The 18,944-nt window shown below is 43.8% G+C and overlaps 1 long non-coding RNA gene across 2 annotated transcripts in view; it reads left to right on the forward strand.

Moving 5' to 3' along the window:
• LOC119479853 overlaps nucleotides 1-18,944 on the forward strand; it is a 128,030-nt gene that overhangs the window by 83,970 nt on the left and 25,116 nt on the right. For both annotated transcript variants that reach the window (XR_005204765.1, XR_005204766.1), the window contains exon 5: nucleotides 14,803-14,865. This is a non-coding gene — a long non-coding RNA (uncharacterized LOC119479853). The remainder of the gene's footprint in view (nucleotides 1-14,802; nucleotides 14,866-18,944) is intronic.

The raw sequence follows: 18,944 nt of genomic DNA on the forward strand, positions 1-18,944 counted from the left end.
AAACACTTGGTAACCAAAGAAGAGAGAAAATGTACTGAATGATAACAAGTATAGTAGTACATAGTTTTAACTTTTGAATGATCAAAATGAATGATCTAAGCTGTTCCTCCACTAGTGATGATGAAATATTAAATGTTTTACTCTCCACCTCGGTCCATCAATCAGCTCAACTCTCCGACTGCTTGCATACCTTGTCCAATATGGTCGTGCAACATAACTGTGGACGCTAGAGGCTCACTGGATACTCCAGCAGGGTGTAGTCGGCGTGTGTACACAATGCTAACTGGCAGCTGCGGCGTGGCAGCAGACACGGTGCTGACTGACTGACAGTCTCAGAAGCTGCATGCCAGCTGATCCTGTCTCCTACCAACACCGGCCTGGCAGTGGCAGCCATTGTTGTCACCCTCGATTTCACACACCGGCTAAATGGCTGCAACTCAGCCAACTTGCCTCTGACACCAACCAGCTAACAGGCTGCTGGTTATGCTAACACAGGAACAGAGGCAGTGCATGGATGATCTATCTTATGACTCATGCAGTAGATATCATTTACATTTTGATCATTTAAATCTTACTGATTGACTTGCAATGACAGTACACAAGAAATATTAGTTGACATGGATAAACACTGAATGTAGGCTACACACACACACACACACTGCCCCTTTCTCTACATTTGAATACAGTGCACTGAATAATAATGTGAAAACATAACAATGCTTACAAATGAATGAGTATTTGTGAATAAATTGCTCCCACAACTATTTATTTGAAAGAGAACCATGGGCAACGGAGGGGGGGGGGAAAGGGGCATTTCCATAGGAAGCACCAAGCTAGTTTTACTTTCATCACATTACCAATCTAAACAGCCCCGCCATTCTCCAACTAAGCAATAAGTGGCAGAGTGACATTCGAGTGGGGCCGCCCCCTCTCATCTATTGTCGCGGCTTTTGAAGTTCCTTTTCAGGTCATTAAGCTCCATTTCCCATTCACAGAGAGCTTGTGTGGCGGCCGTTTGAGCGCAACAATGGGCCCTAATGACTTAACGCTTCTGTTTTCATTCTCCACCTCTCACTCACCCCGCCTCCCCCTCCACCTCTTTACCCACTTCTCCATTCGCCCCCACAATCGTCCCCTTCACCTCTTTAATGGTAGCTCGCACCCCTCGTTTGGCTGCCTACTTTTTTTTATGGGGCATTGTAATGAGCTGCAGCTGTGGGGTAAAATCTGGGTGTAATGTTAACCGAGGCAGAGGACGGTGACCCAGAGGAGCAGAGGTCAACGCATTGTGTTGGTGCCAGGCCTAGGGTCTATTAGAGGCTGTAAAGGTTATTTTTTTTGAAGCAACAGCAAAACCCTCCCACCCCTTCACACACACACTCACCCCTTGAGATAGAATATTGTCAGATCCCCCCTGATGGGCTTTTTGAATGGGCTAAACACTGTTTTGTCATCAAGTGCTAGTTAATTGGTGAAGAATACACAATTGGTGCGTGTAAATGGGCTGATAATCAGTGGTGGAGTGGCTGAGGCATTTATGGTAGCCAGGGAATTCAAATACCTATCCTCATGCCTCTAGTTACGGTGTTGAACACAGCAAAACAAGGATGTTTTTGAAAAAGCTGCTGTTGTTACAACCTCGTTTGTAGGCAAGGGGCTGAAGGGACATAGGTGGCTAGAGCCATTCATGCATAACATGTACACAATCATACACACCCACACTACACGGGCTTATAAACACAGAAATGTGACCTATTCCTGCATGTAAAATTTGCAGAGGCAAAGAGGAAACACACACACACACACATACACACACACACAAACATTGGAGCATAATCTATCATAGCACAGTGAGTAATATATGTACTCATGACTTCAAATAGGTGCGCCAAAGTGGCCTTTCTCCAACAGAGCCGGTCGGGGCACAGACAGTTTATCCTCTTCCCGGTACGAGTGGCAGGCAAAGCAGTAACCCGAGCTGAAAAAACAAAAGGCACAAAGCCAATCGGCAAAATCAAACTGACCCCTGTCACTCTCTCTCACTGCAACTGGCGTAATCTTAATTGAATCAGCCTTACAGAAAGATGTTGACACTGAGAGATTGCACAAACCTGGGAGGCCTTGGCAGGCCAGGGGAAGTGCTGGGAAAAAAAAAATGAAAAAAAAAAGTTGCCCCACCTATTCATTAATGTGTCCCCCTATGTCCCACTCTCCCATTTCTCACTGTCTCAGGGAGATAATGCTCCTCCCTCCCACCCTCCTGACAGCCAATTTGATCACTCACTGTGGTCCACTGAGGAGGCCTCCAATTTTTCAACCATGTCCAGCTAAAACAAGCAACTGTCCACGCATCCCCTGCTATCACAAGAGCAACACTGTACAACTTTGCGGTCATCCCAGCCTCTATATGCTGTAGTCCTGCCTTTTTTTCAGGTCCGAACTGTAATATTATCCATCTCGGTTGATTTGTGGTTACCATAATTTGAATCAACTGACAGTTGCTTTATATAAACAGGCAACAAAAGAATAAAGGTGAAGTCAACGCTTTGGTTTTAATGACATGTTTGTTTTCATGTGAAGCATTGATTGGCTGAGTCATCCCCATGAGACCCATCCATCATGGCGCTCTCCATTGTGTCTTTATTGGCACCCCATCGTAACACGTCTAACCTTTCAGAGTCACTAATAATCACTTCTGCCCTAAGGACCATAACAGCACGGTTGATGTAATCTTTCTCACACTTCGTTTAATTGCTCATCCATATAGTTGATCATTCAATAAAGTGGCTAATATCTATGTTTTTGCTATACTGATGTATCCAATGACAACAATGTGACAGTGTGAAGGGTCACTCGTAATGATGGACCTACAGAAAATATCACCTGAATCTGTAATTCCCCTCGGTTTTACATTTATCAACTTAAAAGGTGATATGTCAGTGTTGTGTTCGCAACTTGTTTCCGTTGCCCCCAAGTGGCCCAAAAATCAATTATTGTAGGTTTAATTACTGTCTTCTTTTTTAGTGTATAGTGCATCATATTATTGAAATTGTGTTGATCGTCAATACTGAATGTTTATTCTATGTGGGGAGCAAAATCAATAGTTTAGTAGTAGTGTCTATAATGTGTTGCACATTTTCTGGCATCATGTTTAAAATACAGCGTTGCCAGATTGGAAATGTTAAACTATCGTACCAGAGACTTACAATTATCGTATTTTGAGGGAAAATAAATGTATGCGAGTCATAACCAATGTGTAATTTTACAAAACACATATTTAAATCACTTTTTCACTAATTTTCGCAATCTCTACTATTATTCCACATGGATGCAGCAGCTTTAGCTATCTCTCGTGCCAACTCTCTTCAGATGAGCGTTGAACTCTGGGAGAGAAAACGTCAGCTGTGCTCAATGATGATGAAGTCATGTCCATCATCATCCTAGCCCTACGCCAAGCATGATTGGCTGGAAAAGAGGTCACGTGAAAAGAAATGTGTAAAACGCGGACGTAGGATCCATATTTTGGAATCCGGGAATTAATAAAAATGACACAGCTCAGACTGAAACCAACTACAAAAATTATCAAATTATTGTACATTATGACACTTTTGTTATTATTGATCATACATCATACAGAGGGCAAAATTATCTTACAAATATGATAATGTTCGTACACCTGGCAATTCTAATGCTAAATAAGATAAGAACTATAATGTAAAATGCAACTGTCAGTATTCTCTACAGCAAAATTAATCCTTGTATTTTTATTGTGCATTTGTCAATTAAAAAGACTAAATTTGAATGTCTAGATCTTGGCATCGCACAGCAAATGTGCTGCATCGGTTATCAGTCCAATCACATCTGCCGCTAACAATGCTAGGTTTCTGGATTTTAAGAAATGAGATGGGATAGTAAACATCCCAACAAATGCCAGCAACAAGGTTATCCATGCTAGTGGAAATGTCTAAGGTGCGATGAGAAGTGACAGAGTTAGGAAACACCCTAGTCCTGCCTGGGCCAGATCTGCATATGAATGGCAGGCTGCTCCATGCAGGTGGCATGTGATAAGAGCCCTAATCTAGATGAAAGACCCCGGTGCAGGCCTCCCTTATTAGCTCTGATGAAGCAGGGGGTGCGGGTAGAATGCTAATACCCAGATCCCTCCCTCCACCTCCAGCCTGGTTTCCGAGGCTGACTCCCAGTATTGCTGTAAGCAAACCATTGTAAACAAGGCCAGGGCACATTGCCGGGCGAATCACATCAGAAAGTGCGATGGCCAGTTTGGGCTCTGCTGCAGGAAGAAAGGCTAGGAGATGTAAAGCCAGTGTCGTGTGTGCCATCATTTGATCAGGCCTGTCTCCGCCGCCATGTAGTGCCCATGTCCTGGACAAGAGCGGAGACGCCAGATTCCGCCTCGGGGCAACTGTCATGCATTATGCATGTGCATTATTCACACAATTATTGATAACGCTTTTCACATCGGTGATTATTCATTCATTAATTATTGCAGTCCCTAATGTGTTAGCATTAAAGATATTGTTATTAATGTCAAGCCATCTGAGGAATGAGGGGTGTTTTCCCAGCGGCCCATGTCTTGTTGGTTATTTCAAAGCTTGAAGTGGAAAGAGAGAACGGCAGAGTGGGAGTTTGGACATGGTTGCACTGGAAAGGGAAGGAGATATACTACGAGCGAGGGAGGGGAAAAAGATCTCCACACACTCACCAAAAAAGAGGAGCTGCAAATGTTTGCCAAAACTGTTTTGAGGGATTGTAGTCCCAGCGCTGCAGAGATAGGAGCTGAGTAGGAGTACATCCTTAGAGCTGAGCTACAGCGTAGGATGCTAACAGGGCAGAGGCTGAGGGATACCCTGGAGCACCACTGATGCCAGGCAGGGTGTCTGATAGCAAAGCTGGCTCCTGCTCTCACTCCCCCTGACTTCCCCTTTCTCACCTTCACCCTCACTCATATACACACACCCCTCCTCTACCTGCTTCTGGCCTGAATCTCTACCATCGTTTTGATAGATCACATCCAAGAACATGGAGGGTAGGTCACTGCATCAATGCTAACCTAAATAATTCATTCTGCATGTGTACATAGTCTTAATTACAGTTAATTATTTATGACCTCTACACCACTGGAGCAGTATTTCTTCGAACAATTGGGGGTTTGATTTTGACTGTTTCCTAATGCGCTTGTGACGAAAGCAAGGATTGAACAGTTTTGAAAACAAGACATGAAAAGTTATCTTTAATAACGTATTTAGAAAACAAAGTAGTACTCTTTGGATGAATGAATGAAGTCTTCATGTAATTCATGATTGCTGTAATACTGTACTGTAATTACAGTAAAAGTGACTACATTACTTGTTACATGACTTTCCAAAGCCTCCATTCTGCATTTAAAACTAGAAACTAAAAATAGGAAACAAGACATTATGGTTTAAGTAGTCAGCCGAGTGTGCCCCGCACCGTTGGCACTATAGGAGGCTTTTTGGCCGATTCAGCATGTTGAATTGGTGGCGTAGCCCATCTTGGAGAGAAATCACTCTGATTGGCTGATCAGTTTTAAAATCAAATCAGTGCACGAGAAGAGAAACTGAATCATTTTCATCTCATCTGATCTTTCCAATACACGGATATTTTTACAACATCATGGCCATTTGGAATGAAGCTACGTGGTGAGTGAGAGTGGTGTAAAAAATGGTCGGCAAACGCTGCGTTATTTCTTGTGTGTACCCTAAAAACGGTTTGTATGTATATCTGCTATCCCAGGTCTTCCGGTTTTCCCGTTTTGAATGACAAATACAGACTACCGCTACCTGGTGGTTTGAATAGTTATTTTATCTCACGCAGGCGCAGAACGAACGCCAGGGTCGGTCATTTGCTGTTGTGTTTGCGGTGTGTTTGAGTGCAACCTTTTGGCCAAAACACAGGTGACGTGAGGCAACACAACAGACGCCTTCGTCTCCGCTAGTTACTCAGTGATGCTTTACTGCCCAACTATGTGTATAACTGTTGAGGTGTCCTTGAACAATGCACCTAAACCCTGATTGCTGGAACAGCTTTTTTTCCAGTGATGGTGGGCCAAACAGAGAAAGGCGCGCAGGAATCCACAACCTCATTTGTTCTTACATACCAAACTGTGATGAGGTTGGACAATGGAATATGTACTAATGTAGCTAAGCGCGATTACGGGCTTAGTCAACAATGGTCTGTGCATAGTGGAAAAGGGAACGAGACAGAGAGACAGAAAATCGCCCGCAATCCCGTGTCAGTGTCAGATTGCCAGGGTACTCCTCCAGTTTGATCCCCATTCAATAAACAGTAAATCTAGTGTATTTACAAAGCAGCACTGTATTGTCCGTGTGGCGCGTGAAAGCTGCTGACCTCTAAGTCAACTATTTAGTGAATCAACATTATCATTCCAAGCTCCTTTGCCCCTAGCTGAAACATTAGCCCCTCTCAGGGCTGAGGCTTTCTGGGATGTTTCCAGTCTAGCCGCCAGCGGGGCTCGTCCGGGGACTGCTGGAGCCAACGCGGCGATCCAGTTACCCTTCTGTGTGTTGCATTACAAAAAGAGCACATTTGGTTCCGCTAATCAGCTGTAATGCTATTGCCATCGATAAAGTGTGTGAAACATCATTCTTGAGAGATATTCCTCAAGTCATTTAGCCCGGTAATTGACTTTTAAAGCAGTCTGGGCCGTGGAGTGATACTACGAACCAGGTGGGCTGGATAGAAATGTATCTATCATTTCTCTGTGTGTGTTGATGTGATGGGATGGTGCAAGAGACATTGTTGATGGGAGGTGGAGACAGACATCTTGCAGCTCCCCAAAAATAGGAGCATCTTCGCTCATGCGCTCTCGCGTGTTAGTTTTAAAGCAGATAATGCAGAAAGCTTCTCTCCTGAGCTGAGGAGGCAGCATATTGATTTTGTCTTAGATGAGGTCTCTGAAACCTCATTTACTCCCGTTGTCATCATGGTGGAACATCAGTGTCTGACAAGCTGCACTTCCCCCCTCCTCCCTCTATATCTATCCAGCCGGCCATCTTGGAAACTGTTGAGGGATGCTAATGTGTGCGAGCATTAGCGCTGTCCTCTTCCAGTAACACTGTTGACAGAGTGCCTTGCATGATAAGATGTATGAGGTCAGATAATGTTGCTGCTGACTAACCATTGTGCTGTCTAAATAAAGCCCTGTGTTTAAGTACTGATCTGCTCTTATTAGGTTTCAGTGCAAACACAGGGGAGCGTCCCAGGTGGACCTGCCATCTTGGCATGTGGGTCACAGTGAAACACGGCACTCCTATGCCCAGAGCTCTTTGGGTGTTTGATGAACCACGGGTGATGCTGTCCAAGTTTTCTTCCTTCATAATCTTCAGTGATGGATTATTGAATACACTATTCGATGACGGGGCGACATGATAGCTATCAATTAAATTTCATTTTCCCCGGGGGCCCGCACGAATCAAGAACGAACAAGTTATGAAGCTTAAGAGAGGATACATGCTTTTTTGTTTTAATCTAAGAAAGACTGGTATAATCAAACCAAACATGATACATTGTGTGAGTAAGCTCTTGCCTGGCTCACAGCACCACCCTGCTTTCATCAGCAAACAAAGCCTGATTGACAACAAAAAGCATGCAAAGCAAACCTGCTCGCTACTCTGACTCACACTCAGAGCACCTCCTGGTACAAGGCCTTCTTAAAAGAAACCCGCACAATTACACTTCTCTCAGCCAGAGGGCAGAGATTTCTATGTATACATAAATGGCAGTTGGGATTTTTTTTTTCATTATAAACAGGGTGAAATTATGCACAAAGACGTGATTCTACGTAATTAAACTAATTAAAGAACATCATTAATAAAATATCAGCGAAGCCAGCTGTTTACAGTGCCTGGTGGGGCCTGGGGATGTGAGGAGATGGGAGGGAGACAGACAGTGTGTTTTTAATATGTGCTTTTAAGGGTTCCCTGTGGTGAAGGTCTTCTCCAGGGACAGGGGGCCCCTTTGTAAGAGTCCCCGTGGAGAAAACAACAGCAAAATCAACAACATCCTCAAACACTAAAATGTTTATTGTGGAGAAACTGCATTTCTACAGATATTTATTCTAAGTAGTTTGAGTGTTTGTGCGATGTGGATATGATGTTGATGAGGCGTTATAGTATTCACAAAATATTTATATGCATATATACACTTTATCTACACACATGCCCGGTCAACTACCAACCTATTCGCTAAAATAATCTATGCTGAAAGAAATATAGGTTTTGTTTTTGCATTTGAAAAATCATTCAGTCATTTCAATCATTATTTCTAGCTTAATGAAATAAAAAACAAATAGTTCTTAGACAATCCTCTAAGTGTCTGCTATTTTAGCCAAAGTGTTGAAGTACTACTACTAGAACTAGTACAATAATTAGTTTAAATTTTTTTTTTTTTACTTATGTAGGCAGTTTTGTAAATATTTTTGTTAACATTTTTAATTGTTTATTTTATGTATATTTTTATTTATTTATTTTTACCAATTTTCCTAATTTTGATAAGCTTTAATCATTTCAATCATTATTACTAATGAAAGAAAAAACACAGTTCAGAAAAACTTGACAATCCTCTACGTGTCTGCTATTTTAGCCAAATTGTTGATGCTAAACTAGTAAACTAGTAAAATAATCAATTTTAATGATTTTTTTACTTATGTGGGCAGTTTTGCAAATTTCCTTCATTTACATTTTTACTGGTTTATTTTTTTATATATTTTTATTTATTTATTATTTTTTTTTACCAATTTTCCTCATTTTGATCAGCATTAATCATTTCAATCATTATTCCCAATGAAAGAAAAAAAAAAAAACGGTTCAGAAAAACTTGACAATCCTCTAAATTTCTGCTATTTTAGCCAAAGTGTTAAACTACTATAAGTCATTATACTAGAACTAGTATAATAATAAGAAAACTGGTAGTATATAAACTAGTTTCAGGCAGGTCAAATGTTGACATGAGTGCACTCCAATCACATAACTCAAGACGTCACGTGATTCTTTAAACAGTGTTTTTGTGCACACACGTTTTGTCACGTCGCTTACAATAAGAATGGGCCTTTTCTAAGCCAATAAATGAGGGATGACTCTGGCGATAGTCGACATGCTGATAAAGGAGCAATGGACATAGTGAAACAGAGCCCAATTAATAATGCATTTGTGTCTGACTGTCTGGCCCCAAGGACGAGGCTGCTGAAAAATGGAGGTCATATGTCCTCCTCAAGTGGTCAGTGATCCCTCTGTGCCACCCACCCAGTGTTCAGTGTCCAGCTCCCTGAACTGTGAAACGGCACACTTGTGCATCCAATGCAAGCGGAACCATTAACTGTATGTAAAGACTGTGAAATATGCCATACATCTTTACATGTGCAGATGGTATGCTTGCGTAGGCGGTTGAATACTAAATAGTTGTGTACACTTTTGTTTAATCCATGCATACACACACACACATAAGTGTGCACATACGCACACAAACACTGACAAGGAGTGTGTAACGGTGTGTCTGCGTGCGCCTGTGTGACGGATGGTCGTGGAGGTGACCTCTCTTAAGAGCAGTCACTGGCGAGGGCCTGCCTGTGACCCTTGGCCACTTAGGCACATTAATCACAACCCTTTCCTTCTTGCTTTTATCAGCCCTGCTGAAAGCTACTGTCCAGCCTCCACCCCCACCCCTACCCCACTCCCTTCATCACCCCTCTGCTTTAGCCATTCATAAGGCTCTCATCAACTTCAGACCACAGGTATCACTCCATCACTGCACATTTATCAGGAGCTGCTCTTATCAGCCAGCAGGGCCTGAATATGGAAATGGGATCCCTGCCGCTGATAAGGGCGGCCTGGATTATCCCTGGCTCTCCTTCATCAGATAGCCACTGAGGAATGGTAACAGGCCGGAACATTCCGCCATTGTTTTGCAGCAGTGCTGATTGAGGAAGAGCTATGAGGGGATGGGCATGCTGTAGAGATAGATGTGAGTGTGTTTGTGCATGCATGTACGTTCATTAGTGGGGCTGGAATAGCATCAATATGAGTACAGGTGATCACCTGGATCACTCCCCTGACTGCTTACCTGTTTGCACACACACACACCTGTTTTACACATGCATACAACTCCAACCTAATCGTCCAAGGGGGGGCGCTAAAGCAGCCCAAACTCACAGCTCACAGAAAATGAAATCAACATCTTACGTCTTATCTCTACGTACATACCCGTACACCCAAACAAAATTAATTCAGACAGGCATGACAGGTGCACACACTTACACTATCACACAGAAATCCACACAGACAGCAACCTTGTATGTGCACGTGATGATAAGCGCACACACACACACACACGCAAAACACTCTTTCCTTAGCATGTGTTCAAACTAAAATAGGCCATTGCTAATTAGGACCTCACAACCTGAGCTGTTTCTTCAAAGGCAGCCGCTCCTGCGCTAATCTGAGGCATCGCTTCATTATGAATTCTTCAAAGTCCCACCCAGCTGTCAAGCAAGCTTGTCGAGAGGGCCGTTATTAGTGAGCAGGCACAAAGCTTGGTCTGTTGTTCTGTGTTGCCCCTACCCTCACACAAACACACACACACTGACTGGGGTGAACATGTTGACCCGAGATGAGTTCGTCGGCCTCTGATGCCGGTGCTCAGGTGTGTTGACTCGGACACACTCCTCACAAAGGAGTATTGACATGACTAGGAGGGTTCCTGCAAAATCCCTCGCAGCAAGAGAGAGGCCCGCCGCAGCTTATCTTATCAGATGCGTTATTAGCCGCGATTGGCAAAACTATCAAAAGAACGTTAGCTGACAAAAGAGGCCCTGCGCAATGCCCGCAATAAAGCACACCTCTATTGGCCTTTAAGTGATTTATATGAGCGTCTTAAAATGGCTTTTGGCTGTGCTTTGATAAGACACAGAGGCATGTCTGTGTGTAGTTGACACACTCGGCCGAGTATGAACTCGCCGCTACACCCAGGGTCAGAATCAACAAGGGCCACTACATGTTCTAATGGGCCCATATAACTCATGTTACAGACAACTGATGTCTGCTTTTATCACTCAGTGTGATGTGACTTGAGCCCTGTTCTGTAATGATTTATGATGATATGGCCAGCATGATGTGTTGTATCCAAAACAGTTGACTACATATTGATATTGAAAAAAATATTATGAAATATTTTATCAGACACTATCCACAAAGAATTGACCTATTCCTCTATGAAAAGGGATTCTTTTTCAAAAACATCTCTAAGTAGTTGGCAGTGGTAGGATAGACATAAAGGAAGTCAACACATCATGTAACATTTGTACACAGGTAAGACACCCATGACCTTCCTCTTTGTGTGCTCAGAGGTTTCAAGTACACAGAAGGATGATGGACCTTATTTAAAGAACCCATAAAACAGAGATTTCAAACTTAAATGGAACTTAATGAAAGACAATTACATTTTAATGGTGACCTCTTCTCACATGGGTAGGTATAAACAACAAAAATCAATCGCTAAAATCAATCACACATTTTTTAAAAATCAAACCTTTTATAAAAAATAATAAGAATGCGGAAGTGCCTTAAATCTGCATTTTTTCTAACAGCCAGCAGGAGGCAACTCCTCTGGTTGCAAAAAGAAGTCTGATTGTATAGAATTCTATGAGAAAACGACCCTATACTTCTCATTTGATTTATTACCTCAGTAAACATTGTAAACATGAGTTTATGGTCTCAATCCTATAATTTCAAGTATTCTTCAATACAGCATGATGTTCATTAAGTAATTTATGGTCCCATCTAGAGTAAAATAGACCATAAAGAAGGGTATTCTTTAGGGCGTGGCTACCTTGTGATTGACAGGTTGCTGTCACGCCGTTTTCCTGTCTGGGAGTTGTCCGTGTTTTCTTCTTAGAACTTTAACCCTTTTACAGTGTTTTCAGTTACTGAAAGTTAATCGTAAGATTTTTGGTCACTTAAAAATGTCTTAATCAGCATTTGGTTGTACTTAGCTCCACCTTCTCGTGTCACTTCTGTTTGCAAAAAACAAGACGGTGATGACCAAAAACCAAGATAGCGACGGACAAAATGCCAAACTCAAGGCTTTAAAACCGCAGTCCACAAACCAATGAGTGACGTCACAGTGACTATGTCCTCTTCTTATATACAGTCTATGGTTATATCCCAGGGTCAAGGCTGAATATCCCATTGGTCCAGCCACAACATCCTTTTTTCAATAGGAATTCAATCACATTGGGGAGGTAAAGATACCAAATCATGTGTTTATTAAAATGTACACATATATTGAAGGGTTTTGCTCAATGTTTTCACTCTATTTTAGTAGTACAACTTACAAATTCAGACTTCTCATGATGTGCACTGAGCAGAAGCAGCAGAAGAATGCACTAATGGGAGGCTGCCTTGCTATTGGTCACCATGACAGGACTTATTCATTCCGAAACGGGACTTCATCCAATAGTTTTGAAATCATGCCTTGCCTATCTAACCTTAAGTCTGACACTGACCCATGTAGCGTTTTGCTATGGAGACTGGGGCATAATAATAGTATCTGACTTCCCTGACTCCTCAGACAGCCTGGTATGGGTGGGTGCGTTCATGCATGTGGACAGCTAAACAGATTTTAATTGCTTCTGCGAATAGCTTTGGTAGTGATATCTAAGTATGTGGCAGTGGTTCTCAAGCACACTCAAACTGGCTTGCCGAAAAGATCACTCTCAGACACAGACACAGATACACTCCAATACTGTAATATGCATACACCCATAACACAATTACTGATTAAGTGAAGCACACAGAAAGGTTAGAGATAAATGTGGGAGCTCTCAGCAGGATCACAGGAGCCACAGAGGAGATGGTGCAGGCATTTGAAACATGACTCTGTGACTTTTTAAGTGAACATTATCTTGTTTCCCTAACCCCAAATCCAAAACTCAGCCCTCTTGAATGACAAGAGCCGGTGTTGGCACGTCTCCGAGCTCTTGCTCCTACATCTTTTTTTTCCCGCTGTAAAGATATGATCAAGTCCCCTGCTCGCTTCACAGAAATATCAGAAATATCAGGGACATGAAATCCTTGTTAAGCAGCTCACTGTCACAGGCTGGGTCCTTGATTGGCAAGCCTGACAGTGCACACGCTACTCGCAGTCTTTCACACATTTAGCTGGCCCATATGCTGAACGGAGACAGCGCCATGTGACTGCGCCTATGGAGCGGCTGTATCGCTCTCAAATCTCCATTTAATCGCCAATCTCAAGTTACCCCACACTTAATAAACAGCAGATTAGTGCATTCTTTGCTATGTCCAACACACATTTCCTCTTCAGAAAGTCTCACGGGGGCAGGTCCCGTATAGTTGGCATATCCAGTAATGTTAAACGGTCGCGACGAGGCACGTCATCTGCTCCGCATCTAGCCCTCGGCTCCAAAGATTTGCTGGGTCAGTCTGAAGCCATTGTTGTGGAGGAAAGTCAGCCGCCTCTGCCCTTATGCCAACATGACCCCCCTCCTCATTGGAAAGCTGATCTCCATAACCTTTTGTCTGGAGTTGGTCGGAGCCACATTTGGCAATATGAGCATTGTTCCCGTACAGAGTGAAATGACAGTGAGAGAGAGAGAGGCGGGGTAAATGCATGCTGCATGGTTGAAATTAGTGTGCGGTGTGAATGACAATAGGAAGAGATGTCATACTGAAAGGTTACTTGGGTTACTCCGCCGAGTCTGTCTGTCACCTCCGTGCCTTCAGGGAGCTCTAATCACTTTACCCTATAATTACCTCCCCACAAAAGGCCCTGTTAAAGTTCCTGTAAAATAAACCTGATGCTATTGTGAAGAAGAGAGGCTCTTTCTTTTAATTAGGGCCATCCATCTTAACCTTGTCTACCTGAGGTGAAGTGAAGGTAGCCCGGGTCAAGCTCCCAAAACGCTCTTCCCTATTGTCTTCTCCTGAACATCGACAAGAGCACAATGCAGGCGCTAGCCTAGCTCGCCGCGACAATCCTTTTGTCGCCTGCTTCGCTGGCTCCTGGTAGGATTTGCAGCTGAATAGAGTTTTTTTTTTCTTTACAGTGACACAATACTTTCCAATTCACAATGGGAACCCAACACTGCACGCATCACCGTTTGTATGTGAAACATATGCAGTGGGCGACTATAAAAAATTAAGTGTAAGCTCATATCATTTAACAGCTGTTGGTGTGACGTAACAGTCTTGCTCTTCAATGGACAACTTGAGGCTTGTGGGAACAATGTTTTTTTAGTGGGTGTTGCTGAAAGTAGTATCCGGCATCACATTTTTTTTTTTTTTTTTTTATACACCTAATCCCTTGCTTTGCCGCTCGATACACCTCTGCGCATACGCCCTGTGTGTGTCTGCGTTTAGAGTTTGTGTGTCACAGCGTGCGTTATCACCCGTGTGTGTTTAGTCGAGCACCAGACAGGGCGATGCTGTGTTTAGAATCTGCGTCTCTTCTCCAAAAGCTCCTAGGTGAGGAGCAGGGCCCGATGATCAAAAGTAGTGTTTGTTTTTTTCTTCCCGACCCCGAGAGGGAGAAACGCCATGTCCCTGCAGAGCGCAGACGGGCAAACTGCCTCGCACTGATCAGCTCTCCTGAGAGGAATGCTCTCCCCTGTGTGTGTGTGTGTGTGTGTGTGTGTGTATGTACATTTGTTGTGAGTGTGTGCGCTACTGTTTCATTGTTCCCTTTCGCTCCTTATCCTCTCATTCTTCCCCCCTTCTTCGCTCTTTTCAGGTGCCACCGGCTGCTACCTCGAGCTGACACTGATGTCTGCTGTCACCCCTGTTGCAGCTGCAGGTAGGACTGAAACACGCACACACACACACATACACACAGAGGACTGAAAATCACAGGCCTTTGCATGGTATCTGTATATACTCTCTTCCTCCTCATCATCCTGCTTCTCCTCCTCACTACCTCTGCATCTCAGCCCCTCTGTATCCGACCCACAGTGCACTGCGTGCGCTTTCATCTGTGCTGAGGTGGCGTGGTCGTATATTATTCATGGGTCGTGCGATCTGAGGCGCGTGTCATATGGCAGAAGTAATAAGATGGAGTACTGGTGAGGAGATGATGAACACAACACTGGAGGGAGAGACACAAGGCCTCCCTCTCCCGTTGCCTTGCAAGGCTCTCTTCACTTCGTATACACATGTTGGCGCACAGCGCCGCTTTGATTTACACTGGAATGGATGGCCCAGAATGGGACAGCACAACAGGTGTTGTTTTGAAACAACAGAGACTATTCCAGTGAGTAATATATTTTAGATTTATTGGAGACAGGCATGACTTCTAATGCAGTGTATCCGATAGGTATGACTTTCATTTGTCTTTCATTTGATCTTTTTCTGACTCTGCCAGGAGGCGGCAAGTTCTTTAACTCTTCCTTGCACCTCGATACAGTCAAGCTGCCATCTTGCTATTCTTATATTCTGCGCCCTCTGTAGTAACCTTACAGTCACTGAATCACTGTTAACATTAGCAAAATGACAGCAGAAAGGATCCCCTTTGGTAGAGTAGATGTGTGTATTTAATGGTGGATCAGTTTGAAAAATTTGTAACTCTTCCATTACATGCAGGAGCAAGACTTTTGACCTCCCTCAATGCCCCTCAGCTTTGCACAGGGAGCAGGGGGGCTTTTTGAGGGTGGAGGGCAGGGCAGAGAGCAGACCAGCTGACCAGTTTCGGCGAATCAGCGACCAAGCCCTGGTGTGCAATGTCTGGAGGCGACATGTGGTTAACCACCTGGCCCCGCTGTTTGACCCACTGGAGTGAGAGAGAGAGGGAGAGGGAGAGGGAGCAAGGACAGCCTGTACAGCCATTTGCTCATCAATGGAGGGCATCACCACCACTTAACACAGCTTATTGATCTGCACAGCCTGCAGGGCCTCTGTTGTGTGTCCATTTCCTATTGATTATTTCAAGTCCATTCTTATTGACCGCTTTCTCTCCCTTCTAACCGCTGCCCTCCTCTGTCTGCTCCACCGGGGGGATTTTTTTTAAACAGTCATTTGAAATTATAATCTGTTTGAGTAAATGTCATAATCGCCCCTAAGGCCTGGTGCAGATTGGCTGGAGAGCAGAGGTCTCTGAGGTCAATGACACCAGTCAATACTGATCCATTTGTGTTATGGCCAGCGGAGTGGTCACTCCAACCAAAATGGCTGACCTCAGTTCTCTGCACTTCAGCTTTTTATAGGCGCCATGATTTCTTCGTTATTACACTTTACCCACTGGAGATGCAACACAAACTAATATCACTGACATGACAGAGGTAATTCAATTGTTATTGTTTCAACAAAGAAGGCCGGTATGGTGTGTGTGTGTGTGTGCGTGTGTGTGTGTGTGTGTGAGTGAATGAAGAGTGACGCACTAGCCGACTGCTCATCAATGCTTCATAGGTTAGATCATTAGATCTAAAGTGACAGCGCTACACAAGGATGGGGAGTGGGGGGTTGCTTAGATAAAGATTGGCATATTGCTATTGATTCACCATCCCTGGGGCTTCTTCTGTTACCATGGTTATAGCCAGCGGGGGGGGGGGGGTGGGGTAGGCGTATGAATCTGACACAGGGAGAGTGATGTAACCATTATGATTCCGATTTGAAAATTTTATGATCACGTTTGAATAATCTCCTAATTCCCCTCAACTTTATTGCTTGGCATAAGAATGATAACTCATCATTTGCTGTGAAATTTATGGCACTGAGTTGCAGAGAATTGGAGTTTAGTGTGCTTCTGATGTGCATGTCACAGCAGATAACCATCTGTGATCCCATAACCATTACTCTAACCCATAACAACGCCCGTGCTTTGGATATACGAGTCAGGGTTTTTCATTGTGAGCGGATAGGGGTCTGAAAAAAAATTCCCGTCGCGGCTCATGTTGAACTGCCAAACTCCTCAGCTGTCCTTCTAAAGCAGCCTGAAATAAGAGCAGGCCTCAAAAGCTCTTTGATCTTTTACTGCCAGGGTCAGGGCTGAAATGACGCGTAAATGAGGGAGGAATGAGTTTTCATTTTGTCAACCTGTTCTGTTATTGTAAAGCTAAGGGGCCTTTGGTGTGACATGACAGGAGATTGTTTTAAGTGCCCACACCAGTGGAACGGCTGGACATGTTTGGGTGTCACAGCCAAAAAGCTGTTCCCCTACATTACTTGCAGATATTTACTGTGTCTAGTGAACAGCTGTGGGAGCTTACCTAGACAGAATGTGCGTGTGTGTCAGCTGATGCAAAAGAGTTTCACATGTGTTGATGTGTACATGTGCAAGCATGTATGCAGAGTGTAGTGCACGTTTTGTGTATGCTTCCACAACTCAGTCGTATGAGTTCCTGTATTGTGTGTGCAATACTCCCTGAACACACCTGCTGGCTGTGGAGCGCTGCGGAGAGATGAAGAGCATCCTCCATCAGTCTGATAGGAGAGCAAAGCAGCCGTAGTAAATACTTGGCTAAAAGGGAGCAGCCTCTGTAGCTGTTTACGGCGCTCAGATTTCCAGAGGAGTGGAGCCGGTGCTGGAGGTGCATAAAGGTAACAAAACATGATCATTATGGGATGCATTTGTACTAAATCGCTGTACAGAACATCTCCTTCCGAGCGTCGACATCACCCACGCATTGTTCTGACTACAGAGAGAAACCCCCGGAGCTGACAAAGGCAAAGGAAGAAGTGGAAGGGGAGGAAAATCGGGTGCCGTATCCATCGCTCAAGTCTCGGCTCGCGTTCAGTAGTTCAATATTACACCCACTCCACCCATTTTTGATTTGAACCTGACAGTTGTTTCTGAAGCGCCGTACTCCATATATCACAGGGAGGAAATGAGAGCGCTGAATTTCCACAAGATGTGAAAGGTGAAAAATGGAGAAAAACACCCTCCCCCCCCACCCTCCAGAAATATAGAAAAAAAAGAAAAACACCCCAAACACAGAGTGAAAACAAATACATAAATAAATAAATCAACAATAGGAGCTGCAGCTGAGAAGGGAAACATTGCAAAAAATTGCAGTGGGGAGATTTTAAATTGCGGTTGTATCAATAATTTAGCTACCTGAGACACAGTTGTTGTTGTTCACCATAAGGTTTGATGCGACTGAGAGAAGAGTTAAGATTAGGGAGACTTTTTTATTATTGATGCCGCGGCGCACATCTGGTGTTACGCTGCCAACCCCCAAACAGCGCACAGCTATCCCCTTTGCAAAATGACTGCAACACTGTCAATTGTCTACACAGTTGAATTGTTAGTGGCAGATGCTGTCGGGTCCAGGTTACAGAGCCTTGTGAAATTCCAACAGTTTCTCCTCAGAGCAAATACAGTTTATAAGTCTGCACCAATTAAATGGGAATGTGTCTTTACTGCTAATTAAATGGCTATTGTCAATGTTAAGTTCCTTTAGTTGGCACAGCTCGGCTATTGCACTGTCTGAGCAGTCTTTTTCTAGAGGCTACCATAAGGATATAAACTCAGGTATGATGGGTTTGACTTTGAGCGTTTGGCACATTTTGAACTTGCTCGATAGATGGAGCCCCAAAAAAAAACCGCTTATAGCTTTCTTGTAACCTCAACTAGACCTTGTAGCACACCCCATGATTCAGAGTGTTGTTATGCCTCCCTAATGCCATGTCAGTACCAATGCTCACGGTTAGCATCACTCCTCCCTACCTTCATCAGTAACTCGGCCAAGCACAAATGACCCTTGCCAGTGCACTGGGGGCTGGCGTGAACTTAATCACTTGAGCAAATTGAAACCACTCGCTCTGCAGTATTTTTACAGGGGTATAGCATATGACCTCAGCCCGCACTGACTGACCTCTGCTTTTGAAAGGACTCACGACCTAAAAAAAAAATGTTTTTTCACTCGTTCCATTTTAGGTCAG

Source organism: Sebastes umbrosus, chromosome 2 (genome assembly GCF_015220745.1).
Source record: "Sebastes umbrosus isolate fSebUmb1 chromosome 2, fSebUmb1.pri, whole genome shotgun sequence".
Classification (NCBI taxonomy): Eukaryota; Metazoa; Chordata; class Actinopteri; order Perciformes; family Sebastidae; genus Sebastes; species Sebastes umbrosus.